General features: G+C 44.5%; 1 protein-coding gene across 2 annotated transcripts in view; it reads right to left on the bottom strand.

The window, feature by feature from the left end:
- Window positions 1–15,306, bottom strand: part of MYT1 (myelin transcription factor 1) — a 345,874-nt gene that overhangs the window by 279,959 nt on the left and 50,609 nt on the right. The window lies entirely within an intron of this gene.

Below are 15,306 nucleotides of genomic sequence, written 5' to 3'. Positions count from 1 at the left end.
CGACCTTCCCTTACAGAATCTGTGCTGGCTTGTTCTCAGTAGGCCATTCCTCTCGATGTGCTCGCAAATGCCGTCCTTGATCATAGCTTCCACTATCTTCCCTATAATTGAAGTCAGGCTCACCGGCCTGTAGTTCCCGGGGTCACCCCTCGATCCCTTCTTGAAGATAGGTGTGACATTCGCCAATTTCCAGTCCTCTGGTACCTCACCAGTTTTCAAGGATAGGTTGCAAACATGCTGGATTGTGCCCGCTATTTCTTGTCTTAGTTCCTTCAGAACCCTTGGGTGGATCCCGTCTGGGCCCGGTGATTTACCGCATTTTAACCTGTCTATCTGTTTGAGGACATCCTCCTTACTTACCTCTATGTGCTCCAATTTTTCGGCCTGTTCCCCACTCATGAGCTCCTCTGAGTCCGGTATATTAGATGTGTCTTCGCTCGTGAAAACCGACGAGAAGAACGTGTTCAACCTCTCAGCTACCTCTTTATCCTCCTTAATCACTCCCTTCCTATCCCCATCGTCCAACGGCCCCACCTCCTCTCTCGCTGGTCGCTTCCCCTTTACGTAACTGAAGAATGCCTTGAAGTTTTTCGCCTCCCTGGCCAGCCCCTCTTCGTATTCCCCTTTCGCTTTTCTAACCTCTTGGTGGCATTCCTTTTGGCATTTCTTGTGCGCCTGGTGATTTTCCTCCGTTGGGTCCTTTTTCCATCTCCGGAAGGATACTTTTTTGTCATTTATTGCCCTCTTTACTTCAGTTGACATCCAAACCGGGTCCTTTGATCGCTTGTTCTTGCAGCCTTTCCTGAAACTGGGGACGTACATTCTTTGTGCTTCCTGCAGGGTGTCCCTGAATAGGGTCCAGGCGCTTCCCACAGTCTCCATCCTAAAGATGTTTCTGAGCTTCCTCCCCACCATTTTCCTCATAGCAACATAGTTCCCTTTCTTGAAGTTGAGCGCAGTTGTTGCGGTCCTCCTTACTATGGGTGCCCCCCTTTCTAATGTGAATCTGATCGCGTTGTGATCACTGTTGCCTAGTGGTCCTCCCACTTCTTCCCCTCTTGCAGGCCCCCCTAATCCGTTTAGGATGAGGTCAAGAGTAGCACCCCCTCGCGTCGGTTCTTTGACTAGTTGCTCCATGAAGCAGTCCCTCACAGCTTCTACAAATCCTGTTTCCCTAGTGCAGTTGGAGTGACCCGTACTCCAGTCTATTCCCGGGTAGTTGAAGTACCCCATCACTGTTACACTTCCAGTCCTGCATTCCTGTCTCAATTCCGCTTCCAAGTCGTGTCCGACTCCTTCTGGCGTACCAGGTGGGCGATAGTACAGCCCCAGTTTTATGCCTGCACCCTTGTTTCCCGGCAATTTGACCCATAGCGATTCCAGCCCTTCTGCCTTCGTTGCCATATCCATCCCGACCGAGTGGATAGAGTCCTTTATATATAGTGCTATGCCTCCCCCCTTCTTGTGGGTCCTGTCCCTCCTGTAGAGCTTGTACCCCGACAGCGCCACATCCCATTGATTTTCCTCTGTCCACCAGGTTTCTGCAATTCCAATTATATCTAGGTCCTCCCCCTTGGCCACGACTTCTAGTTCACCCATCTTGGCCATGAGGCTTCTTGCATTTGCGTATAAGCACCGCAGGTCCCGTAGGTCCCGTCGTTTTTCCTCCACCTCTGCATTTACCTGGGCCACCTGCCTTTGGATTTCGGGCAGTTCTCCCGTTCCCTGTGCTTCTGCTTTGCCCTCAGCCTTTACCCTCTTAGCTTTCAGCTTCCCCACATTCCTGCCACCCCACTTCCCCTCTTTTCCTCTGGGTTTTCTAGCCCTACCGGCCCCCTCCTGGGCTATCATCCCTTGAGCCTCTGTTTGATCCCCCTCGCCTTGTGGTACCTCTATATTGCCCTCAGCTTTCGCCCTCATGCCACCCAGTCCCCCTGTGTCTCCATGCCCCTTAGTCTTCTCCCAGCAAGCTCCCTTTACCTGATGTTTCCCTCGCTGTCTGATCATAAGATCCTCCGGTCCCTCTGCTTCCTCCCTGCAGTCAGCCCGTTCAGCATCTGTTCTGGATACTGTTGTCCGAAGCGTCAACATCAGATCAGCTGTCGGCTTTCCCCCTCTCCTCAGTTTAAAGCCCTCTCGATCTCCTTCTTCACATTGGCTGCCAGTAGTCTAGTTCCTGCTGTGCTCAGGTGCAGGCTGTCCCGCCGGTAGAGCTTGCTCTTTCCCCAGAAGGACGTCCAGTTCCTCACAAAGTGGAAGCCCTCCTCCTGGCACCATCTCCTCAACCATGCATTCACAGCCTGGAGGTCTGCCTGCCTCTTTGCATCTGCTCTCGGTACAGGCAGGATCTCCGAGAATGCTATCCTCTGTGTGCTCCGCTTCAGCTTTCGTCCCAGGACCCTGAACTGGTCAGTCAGTGTGGCCATGCTGAAGTTCCTCCGGCTCACATCATTCGTTCAGACATAGATTATTACCGCAGTCTCCTCTGTCTCTGCTCCGTCCAGGATCCTCTCGATCCTATCAGTGATGTCTCGTGTCTTGGCCCCTGGGAGACAAGTCACTAGCCGGTCCTCCCTTCCTCCAGCTACGTGACTGTCTACCTCTCTCAAGATCGAGTCTCCCACCACAATAGCAGACTTCCCTTTCCTCAGCAACCTCCTCTGCCTCAGGTCCGTGTCCTTGGTGTAGTGCGGTGTCTCTCCCTCGGGGTCCCGGTGAGTCGCGGTCTCCTCCTCTTGCGTGGTTCCTCCGCTAGGTCCTTCCCCGGTGTCGCCTTGTGGATCCTGGGTCTCGTCTGCCGACATCCGTCTGTGCAGCTGCTGGTCCCGTTCCTCCACCTTCCTATAGGCCTCCTCGATGAATCTCTCGAGGTCTCTCACCTGGTCCACAATGGGGCCTGCTCCGTCTGTGTTCTGGGTTGACCAGCTCGTCTCCTCTGTGGTGCGCAGTCCCTCCAGTCCCTCCAGTTCCTGGACCCTGACCCTCAATCTGCCGACCTCCATCCTCAGGCTTTCCAGTTCCTGACACCGACTGCATATGTACTCCCGCCTTCCCAAGGGGAGGTAGTCGTACATATTGCACTCTGTGCAGTATACCGGAAAGTACCTCTGGGATCCTGGGTCCTCCATCGCTCTCGTAAAGTGCTGGTGTGCTCCTGCTGATTGGAGCCTGTTATTTTGTTAGCTTCAGAATCCAACTGTCGTTACTGCAGGCGCTTCACAAAGGCGCGCCGAACGGCTGAGCGCCGTTGGCGCTGTGCTCTTTTAAATGTTCCCTTTTGGTCAGGGAGGGGGGCGGAGCAGGGCTCCCACGCTGCCTCTCTTCGGGAACAATCTGGATACGCTGTCTCCCGCTGGTGGCCTGAAAGGGGGCCCGGCTGGCTGCTGTGCTCTTTTAGATGTTCCCTTTCGGTCAGGGAGAGGGGCGGAGCAGGGCTCCCATGCTGCCTCTCTTCGGGAACAATCTGGATACGCTGTCTCACGCTGAATGTTGTAAAAGCAGTTAGTTTAGCAAGGTTTAGAAAATGGTTTGGATAATTTCCTAAAAGAAAAGTCCATAAGCCATTATTAAGATGGTGCAGTGGTTAGAGCTCAGCACCCTGAGGTTGGGTTCAAACTCCGCGCTGCTCCTTGTGACCCTGGGCAAGTCACTTAATCCTCCATTGCCCCAATTACATTAGACAGATTGTGAGCCCATTGGGACAGACAGGGAAAATGCTTGAAGTACTTGTATATAAACCACTTTGAGTGTGGTTGTAAAATTACAAAAAGGTGGTATACAAGTCCCAATTCCTTTCCCACTGCTTATTCCTAGGATAAGCAGCATAAAATCTGCGTTACTTTTTGAGATTTTGCCAGGAACTTGAGATCTGAGTTGGCCGCTGTTGGAAACAGAATTCTGGGCTTGATAGACCTTTTGTATGTCCCAGTATGGCAATTCTTAAGTTCTTATGTTCTAAATCCACAAGCATAGGATATTAAGCAGAAGTCATATCATTACTACTCAAAAAACAAACTTTTGAGTTTTTCACTGAATGTACCATATTCTAAACATGGCAGATGAGGTTCAACGTGGACAAGTGTAAAGTGATGCATGTCGGTAGCAAAAATCTCATGCACAAATACAGGATGTCTGGGGCGGTGCTTGGAGAGACCTCCCAGGAAAGGGACTTGGGAGTTCTGATCAACAAGTCGATGAAGCCATCCGCGCAATGTGCAGTGGTGGCGAAAAGAGCGAACAGAATTATAGGAATTATAAAGAAGGGGATCACGAACAGATCGGAGAAGATTATCATGTCGCTGTACCGGGCCATGGTGTGCCCTTACCTGGAGTACTGCGTACAGCACTGGTCGCCGTACATGAAGAAGGACACAGTACTACTCGAAAGAGTCCAGAAAAGAGCGACTAAGATGGTTAAGGGGTTGGAGGAGCTGCCGTACAGCAAATGATTAGAGAAATTGGGCCTCTTCTCTCTCGAACAGAGGATATTGAGAGGGGACATGACTGAAACATTCAAGCTACTGAAGGAGATAGACTTAGTAGGCAAGGACAGGTCGTTCACCCTCTCCAAGGTAGCGAGAATGAGAGGGCACTCGCTAAAGTTGAAAGGGGATAGATTCCGTACAAATGTAAGGAAGTTCTTCTTCACCCAGAGAGTGGTGGAAAACTGGATCGCTCTTTCAGAGTCTGTCATAGGGGAAAACACCCTCCAGGGATTCAAGACAAAGTTAGACATGTTCCTGCTGAACAAGGACGTACGCTGGTAGGGCTAGTCTCAGTTAGGACGCTGGTCTTTGACTAGAGGGCCGCCGCATGAGAGAACTGCTGGGCATGAAGGACCACTGGTCTGACCCAGCAGCGGCAATTCTTATGTTCTTATGTAAACACAATATAATTGCTTAAGAAAAATACTTTCACCTATGTGGGGCAACTCCAGGAATTGTTCTAGACTAGAGAATAACAAGCCAGAATTCTGCAGATGAAAGGCAAAAATTATATTCTTGGACAGAACTCAGGGACCTACTATGTAAACAGAGCTTGAAATGATTCCTAAGATAAAAGGGAGGGGGGTGTAAATCCATTAATCACTTTAAAAACAAAACACCGAATTTTAAAATAGACTTTCTTCTTGATCAGAAAATAATAATAGGAAAAGAGTGGGGCTTTCTCATCATGCACAGCTAGTAATTATTAATTCATAGCGGTGTTTTAAGCCAAGTGCCAACATCTCAATAGATTAACGAGCAACCCTACATGGTGTGAAAGTGTAAAATCCTTCTCTACCATTGGAAAGACCCAGGGGCTCAGATTAGAATGAACTGGATTGTTCCACCTCTAACTCCTCAGGACCTTTCTCACTATGGTCTTTACTTGTGAATCCAGGGACAGTTGAGAATCCAGGATAACCCTGAGACTTCTGGCCCCTTCTCTTAACCCTAAACCACAGGGGGAGGGGGAAAGAGATGAATGTGCTCCTCAACCCATCCAGGGGAATTTTTTTCAAATTTATCAGTATTCAACTTGTGTATATGGTTCCTCATCCAAAGCTGAACTTTCGTCAAAAGGTGAAAAATACAAAAAAGTCAACATGGTCTCAAGTCTAAGAAATTAAAATCTGCATATCATCTAACTCTATTCCCCTCTTCTACGAAACCGTGCTAGCGGTTTTTAGTGCAGAGAGCCACGCTGAATGGCCCACGCTGCTCCCAATGCTCATTGAGTTATTCAGTGCGGCTCCCTAGAAACTGCTAGCGCAGTTTCGTAGAAGAGGGGGTATAGCTCTAAGAAAACTACTGAAAACAATGGAGATCCCTGTGGCATTCCGCTAGTTAGCACAAAAAGATCAGATCTCTCACTACCACTCACAATTGTTAGCAGTCTTTTGACAAAAATAATACCGTTGAAGAGGCAACAATATATCCCCATTCTATTCTATTCTTATTTATTTATATTCTGCACTATTTTCACAATAGATTCTAGGTGGATACCAACAATTTTAAAAAATATTGTGTCCATACAAATTTATTCATTTAACAATCATTAAAAATAATAAATTTTTAACAATTTTCTCAAGATATAATAGGAAGAAACTTTTCTTAGTACAGTTGTAAGATCATTCCAAAGCTTTGTTCCTATAAACTCAAAAGATTTGTTCAAAGATTTCAAAAGACCATATGAATTTATAGAATAGCCAAGCCTCAATGACTGTTTATACCAGGAGGTAGCTCTATTTATTGGAGAAGTTATATACTTCATTTAATCTTCTGGTTCCATTTATATATACTGTAAGTATAACTAATTTAAAATTTACTCTTTTCTTAATCTTCAACCAATGTAATTGATTCAGAAGAGGAATAGCCCAGTCATATTTTTTTCTCTCTAAAAATCAAACACACAGCTGTATTTTGAAGCAATTGCAGCCTATTTTTTTTAATTTAGTGTAACATCACAATATAAAGGATTACAGTAATCCAGCTGAGGCAGTACGATAGCTCTAACCACCGTTTGAAAACTCTCTAAAGATAAAACAGAACATATTGCTTGTAATTGGCACAAATGAAAAAAGACGCTCTTTACCAATCCATTTATCTGATTCTCAAATGTCAAACCACAATCCAAAATAATTCCCAAAACCCTGGGTTTTTCTTCTATCGCAAGAATTTATTTAGTACTCGGTAGTATTTTCTGACCAATAAACCCACTTGGATTACCAAAATAAAAGAATTTTTTTTTGTTTTGTTTATTCAGCTGTAAGAAATTATTGGCTGCCCAATTATCCACTAATATAATTACCTTTTGAACAAATCTCAAAGCCTCCTCCAGATTATCCAATTCTGGACTTATGATAAAAATATCATTGGCATAAAATAAAAATGCCTAAATTTGTCAAAAATGCCTAAATTTGTCACCAAAGAGCTCATATACAAATTAAAAAGCAAAGGAGACACAGGTGACCCTTGAGGAGCATCACAGTTTGCACTCCAATACTCCGAATTTACATTAATTCCTTTAACACAATACCTTTTTGTCCTTAAAAACCTGAAAACCATTTCAACACCTTTCCACCCAATCCAATAGCACCCAGTCTACACAGATATATCAAACTGAAGCAATAACGTCCGTTTTTCCAAAACTCATAATCTTTCTTATCTCAGAAACTAAAATTAATAAATGCTTCTGTGGTAGTTTCTCTTCATGACCCACCCTCTCCAGTAAATATGTCAAAATTGATTGCCTCATGATCATTATGGCCACATAGAGGGGCATTTTTGAAAGTCTGTCCAAATCAAAATAGAGACATCCAGCTCATGATGTCCAAAATGGATATCCATCTCGTATGAATTTTCCAATAGGATTTTCTGTTTAAAAATACATGAGATGAACATCTGTGTGCTGAGGACATCCAGCATGAGCAGCCATTCTACAAACTGAAATATCCAAAAGATGAAAGGAAAATGTGGACAAGGGTGTTTATCGGGTAGCATTCTTGGAAGTATGGCCACACAGACATCCTTGCAGAGTGGAGGAGTAGCTAGTTGTTAGTTCAGTGGACTTTAAAATAAGGAATCCAGGTTCAAGTTCCACTAACTCTTATTTTGTAATTGTGAACCTCCAGGAACAGAAAAACACCTACTAGGCTTGAATGTATACCATTTCAGAAGCCTTCAAGCTTGCGGGTGGCAGATAGATAGATATTTTTCTGTTTCTGGAGGGCTTACAATTAAAAAAAATTAAGTGGGAGGTGAATCTAGATCCTTTGGTTTAAAGTCCAATGCATAACCACTAGGACATGCCTCAGACTTGCATTGTGCCTTGCTAAGAATATAATACCTGAAGCTCCTGTTCAGTTTCACTTTCAGGGGAGAGGAAGGAGGACAGCAACCACTGGGAGATTAAGGAAGTGTCATGCCTTAATCCCTCCAGTGGTCAGCTGCTAAATCAGAGCACTTTTTTGTACTCTGGATTTTGTACTTAGGACACCCTTATTTTAAGGCTTGGTGTTTCTTCACGTTTGGTAATTACTGTTAGACATCCTAATTTTGGGCCCTCCCAAAACACACCCACAATATGTCCCCTTGCTAGTCGGATATTCTTCAGTGTTTAATATCCCTTTTCTGCCTTTTCAAAATTATGATTTGGAAGTTTGAAGCACATGGGTGTCCATTTCGGGCATTTTGAGAAATCTATATGCTTCAAAAATAGGGTTACCATCTTTTTCTCTGGGAAACCCCAGATACATGACCCTGCCCTTTTCTACCTCCAGCCCCGCCCTGCTCTACCTCCAGCCCAACCCCCACAAAGCCTCCTCTCTTCTTCCAGACGAACTCTAGCCGCGTCTGGAGGGCCTGGAGCAGGCGTGGATGTGTGTGACATCATCCGTGCATACTGGGTTTTGGAAAGTCCATCCAGGAGTCCGGACTGTCATCTAAAAAGATGACATGCCCGGGTTTCCCCGGACATCTGGTAACCCTATTCAAAATAAGCTCTGAACCTTCACTATCATTATCCTTTTCAAATGACCTTGCAATTAGTACTGGATCCTTAATTTCAATTTTGACTAAATAGATTTACTAAACATTTCTTAAGCAGTACCTGTGATTTCCCTATACCTGTGTCACCAATGATGCTGCTGCTGCTGCACTAATCAATATGATTCCACGCAATTTGAGATCATGTGCGACACTTATGAAATATCAAAAATATTGACTACTATAAGTATAGTTTCTGTGTGCTAATAACTCTTATTGCTCTCTATTTGCAGGACTGAAACACCATAGATCACGGGCAGCTTTCTTGAATGATAGATAGCACAATGTGAAACATTCTCTGTTGCCATGGTGAGATTTTTATGCGGTAAATAAATGGATATATTTATATTACAAGGTATCTCAGCTGTACTTGACCAAAAACCACAGAAAATCAGTGTTTATATGGAGCAGAGACTCAATGCCTGTTCTTCTCTTTACAGAAAGTAATCAAGGACAGAATATGGGGTACAAATCTGCAAAGAAATGTAATTTATCAAAAACTCTGCTAGCAACAAAGGGAAATAAGGATGATAGCTTCATTTTGGATCTTATAGTTCCTTTTCAATATCCATTTCTTCACAAAAAGGAAGTGAAAACCACCCCCACCTTGGGCTAAGTTGCGGGGCTTCCAAAACTGTGAACCCAATGGCTAACCAGTATAATTCCAGTGGAGTGGTACATCTGATTCAATGTCCGTGTTCCCTAAATTATGTGGGATGTACAGTAAGATCGGTTCATACAAGAAATGACATTTAAGCAAGTTATTGAGACAGATTTTGGAAGCACCATTGGCTAGTCATTGGGTGCAACATGGTCATGAGATAACGGACGTGAAGTTCACAGAATTGGAAGCTCTGTGGCATAGCCTGAGGGGGAGGGGTGGTATGTGATTTCACTTCCTTTTTGTGGCATAGGGAACAATGCTGGATTTATCAATTAAACACAGGGAACCCTCTGGGACTTAACTGGGAAATAGAATGGTGGGCTTTTTTACATTGAGTTTTTCATTCATTCTCTTTGAGACAGATTTTGAAGTTCTCACTTCTCTAATTTGAAGATTTGACTGGATTAGTGTCATTAGCAACTGTGCAAGTATTACATCACATTTTCTTTAAATACCATGTTTATTTGTCAGTTAAGCTTTGTGAATGAAGAATGGATACAAGTTTTCTCTGTGTTTCTGTCAAGAATATTGTTATTAATGATGGGATTGTTTTTCTAGAGACTGAGCAAAATTGATATTTAATTTTATTTTTTCACAGAAATATATTTCAGAGACCAACAAATTCTAAATGATTGAAGTGGGGTTCCCTAAAGCAGCCTAGCGAAACATGGCCCATGTCGAGATCTTGGACCCATTAAGCTAAGATGGATTTTTTTACTTGCACTGTGATACAAAATAAAGAGGAAATTCATGCGAGATGATTACACCTCAATCCTACTTTCAAGACAAAGAAAAAGTTATTTTGTCTCTAGGTCTTTGAGTGCATGTTACAAAAATTGGAAAATGTTCATGTTGTTTATGGACTTTAATAATAAAGTCAGATTCTATGGTGAGCTAGAGGCGTCAGCACCATACTGTTCTATGCTGTGGTTGGGTTATATAAGGTGTTCTGGAGATAATTTATTAAACACTGACATGAAACTATGAAAATTCAATTTAAAAAATACAATGATAAAAAATACTGTGATAAAATTCCAACCGGACCCTACACGGTCCGTGTTTCGGCGAACACGCCTTCCTCAGGGGTCCAATGGTTTGCAACCTCACATATAAAGAATTGGACTGAAAACAGTCTATTGTCTTTAAACATATGACATCAGAGGAGGGGCAGGACTGTGGCAGAGGGACAACTCAGGAGGCCTATGGCAACTTGCAAGGATCGCTGAAGTACCGGCGATCCTTTCTGCAGGATGCTTTCAGCAGGAATCAGGTAAAGGGAGGCACGGGAAGCCAGAGGGGAACACACAGGCCTTCCCGGGGGGGGGGGGACACTCCTTCAGGGGGAGGGGGAGGTACAGGCCTTCAGGGGTTCAGGGGGGACAGGCCTTCAGAGGGGGGACAGGCCTTCGGGGGGAGAGGTGCAGTTCTTTGGGGGGGGGGACAGACCTTCAGGTGGGGGTGCAGGCCTTCAGGGGTTCAGGGGGACAGGCCTTCAGGGGGGAACAGGCCTTGGTGGGGAGGTGCAGTCCTTCGGGGGGGGATAGGCCTTCAGGTGGGGGTGCAGGCCTTCAGGTGGGGGTGCAGGCCTTCAGGAGTGACAGGCCTTCAGGGGGGGACAGACATTTGGGGGGGAGGTACAGACCTTCAGGTGGAGTTTCAGGCCTTCATGGGGTTCAGACCTTGGGGGGGGAGGTGCAGTCCTTTGTGGGGGATAAGCCTTCAGGTGGAGGTGCAGGCCTTCAGGGGTTCAGAGGGGACAGGCCTTCAGGGGGGACAGACCATCAGGGCGAGTTGCAGTCCTTCGGGGGGGACAGGCCTTCAGGTGGGGGTGCAGGCCTTCAGGGGGGGGACAGACCTTCAGGGGTGGGGTATAGGCCTTCAGGGCGGACAGACCTTCGGGGGGAGATGCAGTCCTTCGGGGGGGGGACAGACCTCCAGGGGAGGGGGTCCTGGTGTAGAAGTACATGGAGGGAGGAAAGGAAGGGGGGTCAATGATACGTACATATGCCGGACTTTGGGGGGAAGAAATAATGGGCCTAAAAACAGAGGAGTGGGAGAAAGATGGTGGATAATGGGATTTAGGGAAAGGGAGAGAAGCTGGACACAAGGGATCGTGTGGAGGGGGGATAGAGATACAGGATAGGAGGATAGTTGGGAAGAGAAAGGGAGAGATGGTGGACCTTCGGGTGATGGGGAAGGAGAGAGAGATGCTGGATGAAAGGGTGAATCTGTGGATGGAGAAGAAAAAAAGGAAAGATGCCAGACCTCCGGGGGAGGGAAGGGAAACGGAAGTGGAGGACAGAGATGGCAGATGGATGGTTAGCATGGAGAAAGAAGAAAGAAGGAGACCATGGCAAGCAAGACAACCAGAGCCTGGGACCAACAAGAGCCTGGGACCAACAAGATTTGAATATTGACCAGACAACATAAGGTAGAAAAAATAATTTTATTTTCTATTTTGTGATTACAATATGTCAGATTTGAAAAGTGTATCCTGCCAGAGCTGGTGTTAGACCACAAACGTGAGCTAGGATTTAACAGAGAGAGAAGTCCTTTTTCTTTCTTTATTTTGTTTACACCTCCTTTATCTTTTTCACCTCCTTTGGCTTCTCCTAACTACACTGACGCTGTGGTGTAAACCAGTGGTTCCCAACCTTGTCCTGGAGGACCACCAGGCCAATCGGGTTTTCAGGCTAGTCCTAATGAATATGTATGAGAAAGATTTGCATATAATGGAAGTGAGAGGCATGCAAATCTGCACCATGCATATTCATTAGGGCTATCCTGAAAACCTGATTGGCCTGGTGGTCCTCCAGGACAAGGTTGGGAACCACTGGTTTACACCACAGCGTCAGTGTGGTTAGGAGAAGCCAAAGGAGGTGAAAAAGATATAAAATAAACCCACCAGGATAAAATAAACCCACCCAATTGGGCAGGAAAATCTAATCGAATTGAAAAACCAATTCAATAGGCTGAATCGACTCAAAATTTTTTTCCTGAATCAGGCAGCACTAGTTTGCGTTACTGTCTTAGACTTTAGGATCTGGGAATGGGGAGAGATGGCATCCTCAGTACTTTATAATGCAAGTGAAATGAGGATTTGGTCAGACTTTTGAAGGGTCTGCAGAAGAAAAATATTGTATAGGCCGGGGACATGAGACAGCAGGAAATGAGAACTTTTCTTCCTTCTGTTTTTGTGAATAGCAAGGCTGAGGATGTCAGAGAATTCAGTTAAAATATGTGCTTTATAAGGAAATATAATAATGTGTTTTATAAAGTTTATAAGCATTGCTGGCCTACCCGGTGAGGTGTTCCTAGTGGTGGTAGCGTGTCAATGTGTTGAGAGGAAGAGGTGGTCTGTGAAATTCTTCTGAGGAAACTCCGGGCCCATTTCCACCCCCCCAGTTAGTCCACTCAACTGGTTCACACACTGAGTGGGTCTTTGGATGTTGTGCCTGGGTAGTTTTGGGATCTCTTCCAGTGGTTTGTCAGTATCACTTTGTGGTCCAAGGAAGGAAACTTTGTTAACCTTAGCATTGACCTTCAGAATATGTTTGTAACAGCGCTGCTTGTGTGGCATTAGTCTATGTAGTGATTGAAAGAAAAAAACAGACCTTTGCACATTTTTGCACTATATGGTGGGTGTATGAGGAGATTCACATTTTCTGCACAGCTAAGTCCTTGTGAAGTTACCTTGTTCTTTCTGTATTTGATATCTAGCAAGGTCTCTGTTTGGAAGGAAAGATCTAAGCTTAAAAATGAAGGGCCAGAAGTTATGGTAAAAGCAGATAGCGTAGCTGGTTTTAAGAAAGGTTTGGACAAATTTCTGGAGGAAAAGTCCATAGTCTGTTATTAAGACAAGGGGAAGCATCTGCTTGCCCTGGATCGGTAGCATGGAATGTTACTACTCTTTGGGTGACCTGGATTGGCTACCATGAAAATGGGCTACTGGGCATGATGGACCATTGGTCTGACCCAGTTAGGCTATTCTTATGTTATGTTCTCATTTGTAGGGGCCTTTGTTTTCACTTCTTATTTTAATGTATTTTTTTCTGGGAACTTATCAGTGTTTTTTATAATGGGAACAAAAATGGAAGAGAATTAATGTGTGTGGAATGGTGGTGGTGGTGGTGGGGGGGGGTAACTAATTTCTTCAGCTAAATAAGTTTACTTTGATGTTCAGATGCCAGGCCATTAAAAATGGATATACTAACAATATAGGATCCCTAGAATAGAGGTTCCCAAATTTTTAATGTCTCCTTTTTTTACCTATCTTCCTCTTTCTTTCACCCCTCCCAGTATCCACTTTCCTTACATGTTCTTAAGATAAGCCATGCTATGTCAAGCCAAGTTCCTTGGGCAGTCTGCATCACAAGTAGCTGGCAAATACTAGAGTAGATCATATTTTTCACAGTTAATCTGAAACAATGTGATGGCTTTTACTGGTCTTTTCATTCAGCCATCTCCGTTCCGTTCTCCATACTCTCTCTCTTGTTTGTTCTCCTCTGCTTGGGCTATCGGTCCCAATCCTAACTCTTTAAACTCTTACCCCACTGGTTCAAATTGCCACCTTTCCAATCTTATTCTTATTCCTCCTCTCTTTCTTATCTACCTTATGAAAAGTCTTTTGTCTCCAACAAGTTTGCTTACATTCATCTTTCTCTCTCATACTTACCAACTCCCAGAGCAATGAACTACTCCTACTAAAAAGACAATGCAGACAACTAGAAAGAAAATGGAGGGAAAACAGTCAAGATTCCACAACCATGATAAAACAACTACAAACAATACAAAACACAGCCCTAAAACTGGTCTACTCACTGAAGAAATTCGACCACATCACAGAGGCATACCACGACTCACATTGGCTCCCAATGCAAGCAAGAATACACTTCACATTTTCCTGCCTACTATTTAAAGCAATAAACGGAGACAGCCCAGCCTATTGGAACAATCGACTAGTTCAATCCACCTCAATCAGACATAAGAGAACCCATACACCATTCACACAACCTCCAAGCAAAAACGTCAAAAGAAAAAACTGTACGACAACCTCCTAGCCACTCGACCCCCAACTCTACAACCTATTGACCTCGACCACAGACTACAAAACCTTCAAAAAAGAAATAAAAATCCCTCTATTCAAAAAACACATAAAACCAAACTAACATAATCAAAAATGTCCCAAGCATCACTTGCCACTACACCATATGTACTTCTAATGTCATGACAATTCAGACATAATTTATGTTATGTTATGTTTGGAATAATGGTTACATATATGAGGTTCAATAAAAGAAAATTTTCACTGCCTGTTTCTATTCTGACCATTTATTCTGTTTCATGGTTATTACAAAAAATATATTTTTACATGGGGGTGTCAAAAAATGATGGGCCCCGGCTGCCACATACCCTAGGTACGCCACTGGTTTTGAGTGCAGATTTCTAATGCATACAATGGAAAGACACATGGGTAAATGAAAAGGAAATAATGTGTTATGAAGTAGCTTCCATGATTTTCCATAGAAGTAAAATAAAAACGAGTTTCTCTATATAACCAATATGAAGTCTAGTAAGGATAATCCCTTATCTGAAACAGAAGCCTCCAGAAAACTATAGAAATTGCTTTTGAAATTAGGTCAATAAGAACAACTCTGTAACACTTCCTCATACACTGGAAAAGAGAGTGTACTGTACACATTCACGACTGGGAATGTCACATGCACAGCTTTTTCCATTCCTTTCACATGATATGTACTGTGGGGCTGATTTTACAAATGGGTGTTCCAATTGTAGGCGGCGATAGGCATCCTACCGCTGTCGAGCAGCCAATCAAGACATGCGTTTTAGAAAAAAACCACCCCAAGGCAGGATGCCTCCATTGTAGGCGTTTGTCACTGGTCAAGGGAGATGGGTAGGGACACCTAAGCTTGCCCAAGACTGGGTGTGGGTGAAGTTTCACTCAGATGTTTGAGTCCTGCCGGCTCAGCTGATCGGGGATTCCCTTGCTGCGATCAGCTCAGACGGACACCGGTTAGAGAATTGGCGGGGCTTAGGCGTCTTCTGCATAGGATGCCAGTACTTAATTCTTAGCTGCTTCTTAGTGGCCGCTGA

The sequence above is a fragment of the Geotrypetes seraphini genome, chromosome 11, assembly GCF_902459505.1.
Source record: "Geotrypetes seraphini chromosome 11, aGeoSer1.1, whole genome shotgun sequence".
Classification (NCBI taxonomy): Eukaryota; Metazoa; Chordata; class Amphibia; order Gymnophiona; family Dermophiidae; genus Geotrypetes; species Geotrypetes seraphini.
The sequence above is the reverse complement of the archived record's forward strand: the minus strand, read 5'-3'. Positions and strand labels throughout refer to the sequence as shown.